This window comes from Saccopteryx leptura, chromosome 4 (assembly GCF_036850995.1).
Source record: "Saccopteryx leptura isolate mSacLep1 chromosome 4, mSacLep1_pri_phased_curated, whole genome shotgun sequence".
In the NCBI taxonomy this organism is placed as follows: Eukaryota; Metazoa; Chordata; class Mammalia; order Chiroptera; family Emballonuridae; genus Saccopteryx; species Saccopteryx leptura.
The window spans coordinates 166,152,256-166,161,396 of record NC_089506.1 but is presented as its reverse complement, the minus strand read 5'-3'; positions in this window follow the sequence as shown (position 1 = coordinate 166,161,396).

Here is a 9,141-nt window from a genome sequence, read left to right as displayed (position 1 = left end):
TCCTTCAAACCTTCCAACCCTCTAGCAACCATCAGTCTGTTCTTTGTAGCTGTGAGTCTATTGTATTTGTTTATTTATTTTGTCTTTTAGATTCCACATATAAGGGAAATTATATAGCATTTATCTTTTTATCTGACTTATTTCACCCATGGTGTTTTACTGGTAAGAGTTCATTCTTTTTTACTGTACATAGCCCTATTCTTTTTCACGAAATGTGATTATCAGAAAAGTCAAGAAAAGAACTTCAAATGTGAAAATCCTTACATAGCTAACAATACCATATAATCACTTAAGAATATGACAAGTAAAAGATTTTTTATACATAATACAGAGAAACAGAGAACAGAACAGCAAATCCCAGAGGGAAGGGAGAAGGGAGTTAGGGGGATGGGGTAAAGGGGGTATAAATAGGAAGACAGGGGTGGGGGTTGAGGGAGTTATATTAGGTGGGACACTTGAATCCATGTAAACACAATAAATTAAAGTTAATAAAACTTTTAAAAAAGACAAAGCAAAAGAGAGAGCTGGTATACTAACATCAATATTTGCTTTGAAACAGTGACCAGATAGAAATATATAAGCAATAAATCTCATTATCTCTCTTCCCCCAAATAAAGTTCTGTTTCTAAAGTTGAAAAAAAGAAAGTGAATGAAAAAGGGGCCATATACTAAACTTGACAAGCTCAGGGGTGGGCCTTACAAACTCTGAGACCAAAAGCAACAGGTATAATGATCTGATCATAAAAATTCTTAACTAAAAGGAAGTCATGGCAGGTAATCCCATCCTAGGCCTTTTGCTTCCTTGACAAAGGTAATCTTCACCTTAATGAAACCTGTCTATTGTCTTTTTGCATCTAAGGTAACCTACTTTTGACATGTCAGAGTAATTTCCTTTTCAGACCCCGCAGGACACAGCACTGCACCAGAGCAGAGACCACAGACCCTTCCTTGTTATCTTGTTCCCTGAAAACCATCTCTCTGTGCTGTAAATCAGTGGTAGTCAGCCTGGTCCCTACTGCCCACTAGTGGGCATTCCAGCTTTCATGGTGGGCGGTAGCAGAGCAACCAAACAGCTCCATGATTACGTACTAATCGACTAACTGTTGACCAGTGAAGATCAGGACAGTGGTCAGACTCTGTTACAGGGCATTTGTATTGGGAACACACCCGACCTCTTTCGCGACCACCTGGCCTGCATCCGTGAGTGGCCAGGTACCTGATTCCAGGTCCACACCCGCCGCCAGATCCAGCGGGCAGTTTATGACCAATATTGTCGCCCAAAGACTAGCAGTTTGTTGTCTTATTACCTCATAGACAAAGACCTCCATAGTTCGACGCTTCTTTCTATGACAGAGACTGCCGGACAATGGAGATACCAATTAACTCATATTTTCATCTCGATTCCCGGATTTTAGGGTAATAGGGTGACATTCTAGAAACCCCCCCTTGGACTGCCAAAACTAGCCAATGTCTCGCTACTTTGCCCCGATCACAAAGAAGTGATGCTATTGGCCAACACCCGCTACATAAAATTTTATAAAACACACAACCACGGATACTCACTACTTATTCTCATCTGGACAAACTCTCACTCAACCACGACACTTGTAACATCGCAACCACGCAACAGACTTCAAGCGCATAAGTTTTGTTCACGTTACGTAAGTGAAGCTAAATTGTTACATAATCGAAACTAAAGTCAGTACATAGTTAGATTTCTGAGAACAAGCACGTGCTTACAGCTTCAAACAAAATATTGTGAAATATCCTGAGCCCATGTCTCAAAAAAAACCAAAAAACTCACGCGGCTATTCACCAGAGTATCTGAAGATGGGTTTCATAGACTCTGTTGCAAATAAACAACATCCAATGTATTTATTGTGCCATAAAATATTATCCAATGAGGCAATGAAGCCAAGTCGATTGCGAAAACATCTTTCTACAAATCATCCAAATGACAAGGACAAGCTCATTGAATATTTTCAGGAAATATATAAAAAATTTCAAAATCGTTCAACTATCGTCGCATCATTTAAGAAACAACATACAATGAAGGAAGATGGATTAATTGCCACTTATCGCATTTCACAAATAATTGCAAAAAGTGGTAAAAGCTATAATATTGGAGAAACTGTAATAATACCCTCTATAAAAGAATTTATCTCAACAGTAATGCATCAGGATATACCTCAAATTTTAAAAACGTTGCCCCTAAGCGATAGCACAGTAAAGTGACGAATTGATGAAATGGCAGTTAATGCTGAAAACAAACTTATAAGTATTCTCCAAACTCTTCATTTTCCATTCAATTGGACGAATCTACCATTGCAGATAATGATGCTTTATTAATGGCATATGTACGCTATTTTGATGAAAACAATATATTTCGAGAAGAAATGCTATTTGCAATAAATCTCATCACAGACACAAAAGGATTATCTATATTTAATACTGTGAGAACATACTTTACAAAAAATAATATTCCTTTGAATAATATTGTTGCATGCGCTACTGATGGAGCACCATCAATGGTAGGTCGCTATCGTGGATTTGTTGCTTATTTGAAGCAGGAAGTGCCAAATGTTTTATGTATTCATTGTGTGGTGCACAGACAACAGCTTGTAGGAAAACATCTAAGTACAAGTCTCCATTCATCATTAACTATAATAATTCAAGCCATAAACAAGATCCAATCCAATGCAAAGAATGATAGAATGTTTCAGTAGCTTTGCCAGGACAATAATGAAGATTTTATTAAGTTTCTTTTGCACACAGAAGTTCGGTGGCTGTCAAAGGGTGCATCTTTGGCTAGATTTGTAGCATTATATGATAGTGTCATACAATTTTTTGAAAGTAATAATGAGACCAATCTGTGTCAACAGTTAAAAATAGTAAAGAATGATGCCTTTTACTTGGCAGATATTTTCAAGAGATTTAATGATGTCAATTTGCAGCTTAAAGGAGCTAATAAAACTCTTATAGGTTGCCCAAGTATTATGCTATTATTTATTGACAAACTTGAACTACTTGTCATAATTTATTGAAGAGAGAATTTCATCAGTTTCCTCAATTATCATCTATAAAAGATGATGTAACTCCAGAGGATATTGACAGATTCAGTAGCCACCTCAACAAACTTAAATTGGTCATGGAAAAACGATTTGAAGATATTTTGAAATTGAAGGTATATGACTGGATAAAAAATCCTTTTACCGCAAATATTGAAGAGGCTGATACAACTTGCCAAGAAGAACTGTTAGAAATTAGATATGATGAAGAAAGTAAACATAAATTCGACAGTGGTGGATATGAAAACCTATGGCAAAAAAACAAAAACAAAAACGCCAGTCTTATATCCAAATATGTGGAAAATGGTATTCAGTTTATTAATACCTTTCCCTACCTCATATCTTGTGGAATCAGGATTTAATGCTGTTTATCATATTATGACGAAAGAAAGAAACTGCCTGAATATTTCCGAAAAAGGAGATCTTCATTTGTTCCTCACAAAAATTGAACTGGATATTCAATATTTAGTTTCCCAGCATCAGCCTCAGGGATCTCACTAATAATTCAATTAACTAATGTAATTTCTATGTATGCAAAGTATAAATGAAAAGATAGATTTAACTATAGTAAGTTGTTTTATAAAGATTTATTCTGCCAAACTTAGCAAAAATCCAACATAAAGTACTTGGTAAGTAATTATTATTATATGCTTTAACTTGCTGTAACTCTGCTTTATAAATTTTATAAAGTAAAGTTACTTCCCTACTTTATAAATCACCATTACTGTGGAACCAGTGGGCAGTTAGAAAATTTTACTACTAAAAGAGATATAAAAGTGGGCGGTTGGTATAAAAAGGTTGACTATCCCTGTTGTAAATGTTCATTACTCATTATCCTGTACCCACCAATGCAGAAGAAGTGTGTGTCTCTTCATCTTACTTCCCTTTTTTGGATTTAATTAATTAATTAATTTGTTTGTTTGTTTTTTGTGACAGGGATAGAGAGAGAAAGAGAGAGGGTCAGATAGGGACAGACAGGATGGGAGAGAGATATGAAGCATCAATTCTTCGTTGCAGCTCCTTAGTTGTTTAGTGATTGCTTTCTCATATGTGCCTTGACCAGGGGGCTACAGCAGGCTGAGTAACCCCTTGCTTGAGCCAGCGACCTTGGGTCCAAGCTGGTGAGCCTTGCTCAAACCAGATGAACCTGCACTCAAGCTGACAACCTCAGGGTCTCGAACCTGGGTCCTTCATGTCCCAGTCTAATGCTCTATCTACTGCACCACTGCCTGGTCAGGCTTATTTATTTATTTTTAATTTATTATGTTGACATGATTTTAAGTGCCCCACTCACTGTAACACTATCTACCCACTGCATTGTGTCTCTCACGCTCCATGCAAAGTATCTTTCTACCCCCATTTCCCCCTTTGCCCACCCCCCTCTATTTTCCTTCTCTCTCTTATTACCCTGTTATCTGTATATATGTAGGTGTTATATATATATATGCTTTTAGGCCAATCCCTTCACCTTCTTTAATCTAGTCCTGTAGTGGAATTCAAATAATTTAACAACTGGTTGTCTGCCCTAATAACCATTTTAAGTATAGAAAAACAATATACTGAAAGGTAGTTTATTATTTCATGCATTTAATACTTAAATAAAAACAATAAAAAAGGTACAGAAAACTAAATTATAAGAAAAAGTTTTAAAATATTAATAAAAATATTAAATAATATCTGAAAAAACAATAAAACTATTATTTAAGATATTTCCATATTGCTTCTTGATTGGTGTCCTCACTTGTAATTTTTTTCACCTATGGACAGAATGAACATTACTACCAGTGCTTAGAATACACTGTTGCGCAGATGAACATTAAAAAAGAATAAGGAATGTAAATTTGTGATTTCCACATTGGGTGGCTGCGTAGGCACCCACCTTAGAGAGAACCCTGTTTACAAGTGTCATTTTAACAATCGGTTTGGCAAACTCAAATAAAGTTAGGTATTGGTTCTGCTGAACAGGTGCAAACTAGCTGGATCCCACCACTGATCTAGTCTCCTCTTGTTCTTTCTGACAGCTTCTATCTGTTCCCTGTGACCCTGCCTCTGTTTCTATTTTGTTCTTCAGTTTATTGTGTTCATTAGATTCCACATTGAGATCATATGGTATTTGTGTTTCTCTGCCTGGCTTATTTCACTTAGTATAATAATCACCAGGTCCATCCATGCTGTTGCAAAAGGTAAGGTTTCTTTCTTTTTTTACAGCTGTATAGTATTCTATTGTGTAAATGTACCATAGCATATTTATCCACTCATCCACTCATGGACACTTGGACTGTTTCTAGATCTTGGCTATTGTAAAAAATGCTGCAATAAACGTAACTGTACATACCTTCTTTTGAATTAGTGTTTTGGAATTTTTAGGATATATTCCTAGAAGTGGGATAACTAAGTCATAAGGCAGTTTCATTTTTATTTTTTTGAAGAAGCATCATACTATTTTTCACTGTGGCTGTACCAGTTTGCATTCCCACCAGGACTGTAGGAGGGTTCCCGTTTCTCCACTTGACCACAATGGTATGAAACTAGAAATCAACTAGAATAGAAAAACTGAAAAACATCCATTTTACTTTTTATCTAATCTCACAGATTTTCACACGTGGCTTTCTCCTGCTTCCTTAATCTATCACCAGTGGATTTCATGTAACCCTCTTTATGTCTCCTCCTTTTTATTCTCATATATAAAATAAGTTATGAAACTGCCACTCTCTGGAGCATTTTCTCAATCCATTAAGATTTTGCTTCCCAGCAATTGTCATCAGTTTGACTCAAGTAAACTCATAAAAATTCTCTACAGGTTTGGATGTTTCTTACATTGACAACTATAATTTCCAATATTGGATGCTACTGAGAGAAAAAAATGTATTTATTTAGATTTACTGCTCCAATTCAGTCAACGACACTAAATGGATGGTTAAACTCAGACTCTAATGATTTGAACTAATGAGATGTATTTTTTGTTTTCTTGAATTAGCATGTAAATGCACATTCATTAGCATCATAAGGTTTTTCATGTTTGTTGAATGAATCAGCCTGTTCCTTAGGATGTGGAGCAGAAAAATATGTTTGAGAAATTAACCTATATTATATTTTTTCATTTTTATTTCTTCTACTCCCTTTCTGTCCATTGAGGCTAAGTATTAGTTTAATAAAATGAAGAATGTGACAGAGATAATTATTTGGATATTTAGGCAGACTGAGTAATAGAATAGAACAAAACTCCAGAAAAAGAACTAAACAATAGGGAGACAAGCAAACTTCTAGATGCAGAGTTAAAAACACAGGTTGTAAGGATGCCCAGTGAACTCAGTGAGAACATCAATAGCATAAAAAAAGGACCAATGAGAAATGAAGAATATACTAACGGAAATGAAAAATAATTTATAAGGAGTCAACAGTAGATGAAGTAAAAAATCAAGTCAGTGATTTGGAATACTGTATAAGGAAGCAAGAAACACCCAGTCAGAGCAGCAAAAAGAAAAAAGAATTTAAAAATATATCAGGATAGTATAAGGAGCTGCTGGGACAACTTCTGGCATACCAACATTTGCATGATGGAAAGAGAAGAGATAGAGCAAGAAATTGAAAACCTATTTGAAAAAATGACAGGAAACTTCCCTAAGCGAGGGAAGGAAATAGACATACAAATCCAGGAAGCACAGGAAGTCACAAGATAAACCCAAAGAGGCTCAAACCAAGACACATCATAATTAAAATGCAAAAGATAAAGATAAAGAGAGAATCTTAAAGCAGTCAGTTACACAAAGGAGCTCCCATAAGACTGTCAGCTAATTTCTTAACACAAACTTTGCAGGCTAGAAGGGAGTAGCAAGAAATATTCAAAGTGATGAAAAGCAAGATTATTCTACCCAGCAAAGCTATCATTCAGTATCAAAAGACAGATAAAGAGCTTCCCATATAAGAAAAAACTAAAGGAGTTCATCACCACCAAACCAGTATTACATGAAATGTTTAAGAGTCTTCTTTAAGTAGAAATATAAACAATAAAATGGCAATTAATATATATTTCTCAACAATTGAATCTATAAAACAAATAAGTGAACAAACAGAACAGAAACAGAATCATAGATACAGAGATCATTTTGAGAGTTGCCAGATATGAGGAGGGTTGGGGGAAGAGATGAAAAAGGTAAAATGATTAAGAAATACAAATTGTTTGTTACAGAATAGTCATGAAGATGTAATGTACAGCATAGGGAATATAGTCAATAATATTCTAAAAACTATGTATGCTGTTAGATGTGTACAAAATTTATTGGAACAATCACTTAATAAGTTATGTAATGTCTAATCACTGGGCATACACTTGAAACTAATATAATAATGTATGTCAACTCTAAATGAAATGTAAAAATGTCCTGGCCGGTTGGCTCAGTGGTAGAGCATCGTTCTGGAATATGGATGTCCCAGGTTCTATTTCTGGTCAGGGCACACAGGAGAAGCATTCATTTGCTTCTCCACCCTTCCCCTTCTCCCTTTTCTCTCTCTCTCTTCTCCTCTGCAGCCAAGGCTCCATTGGAGCAAAGTAGGCCGGGGCGCTGAGGACAGCTCCATGGTCTCTGCCTCAGGTCCTAGAATGGCTCCGGTTGCAATGAAACAAATGCCCCAGATGGGCGGAGCATTGCCCCCTAGTGGGCTTGCCAGGTGGATCCTGGTAAGGTGCATGTAGGAGTCTGTCTCTCTGCCTCCCCGCTTCTCACTTCAGAAAAATACAAAAAAAAAAAAAAAACCCAACAAAACAACAACCCAAAAAACCTAAAAATGATTTTAAAATGGAAAAAAAAAATGAAAGATAGAGATTCTGTATGGAAGTTTCTGGGGGAGAATAGTATCCTAATAATAAACAATTAATACTGACTGGGCTGCTATTGTGCTGGGGCTGGTCCTGCCCCAGCATGGTCTGAGATGCTTCAAATGTCAGGTGACTTCCAGGTTCTTGAGTGGCCCAGAAAAAAATTTTGAAAACAAGTTTGAGTGAGAACAAAGCAAGTTTTATTCAGGTAGAATAAAAGAAAGAGGCCGGGGTGCAGGTGCTACTGTAAAACGTGAAAAGTACCATCTGAGTGGATGTGGGCCAACTCACGAGTTAGTTGTGCACATGGTCTGTTATTTCTTAGAACTTTATGCATTTCCAAGGTGAGGGGTTGTCTCTAAGCATTGTGGCACCAAGCTCCACCGGCTGGTTGAGAGAAGGTCTGATTCCTAAAATGCTTTGTTCCATAAGTGTCAAGGTCCCCTTCTACTTGTGTCAATTTTCATTATAATGATGGTATAATGAGCTTTGGGATTGTCCTCTGATCAATTTTTCCTCCATCTTGGATTAGTCTGAATCTGTTTTTTTGTTGTTGTTGTTACCTATTTGCCCGACTAAGGTGATTTAAACCATCTGCTCTTAGGCATCTACAGTTAGGGAGGAGAGGCTGTTTTGATTTATTAGCTGGCTATTAATTGCTCAGTCATTCAGCCATTTGTTCCACTATTTGTTTTCTTATTTCTCTTGCCAGGGAATTTTCCCAGTTTTTTAGTGACCTGCCTCAGGATGACCTATTCGCATTGACCAACCTTTTTTTCTAAAGTTTTCCAGTAGTTTTTCATGAGCTCACCCAGCATTTAAAAATCTTGCTTTTTATTTCTATGGAGTTGAGTTTAGTTTTCTCCTCTATTTCAACAGTCTCTCTCCCCTATTGCAATGCTCTTGAATAGTTTTCCTTGCCTATTTAACTGGTCTGACACAATGTTTCTTTTCTAAGACTCAAAAGTAAATAATTTAGCTGTCATGTAAAATTTCTTTAATATTATTCATTTTATACTTCAATTTGTGGCCAGAAATTTATAATCCTTAAAAATGGAAACATTTCTATTCTGTAGCTGGTCTCTGAAATATTGAATATTTTGTACGTTGGAGTAAGATTAAAAAAATAAACTGATTCCTTGCATACCAGCTTTGTTTTTGAAATAATATTTCTTATTTTTCTTATCATCAGAAATGGTTACTTTTCTCCCCCAAATTTGATTATTTACATTTTCTCTGGGATAAAAAAATTGCTTT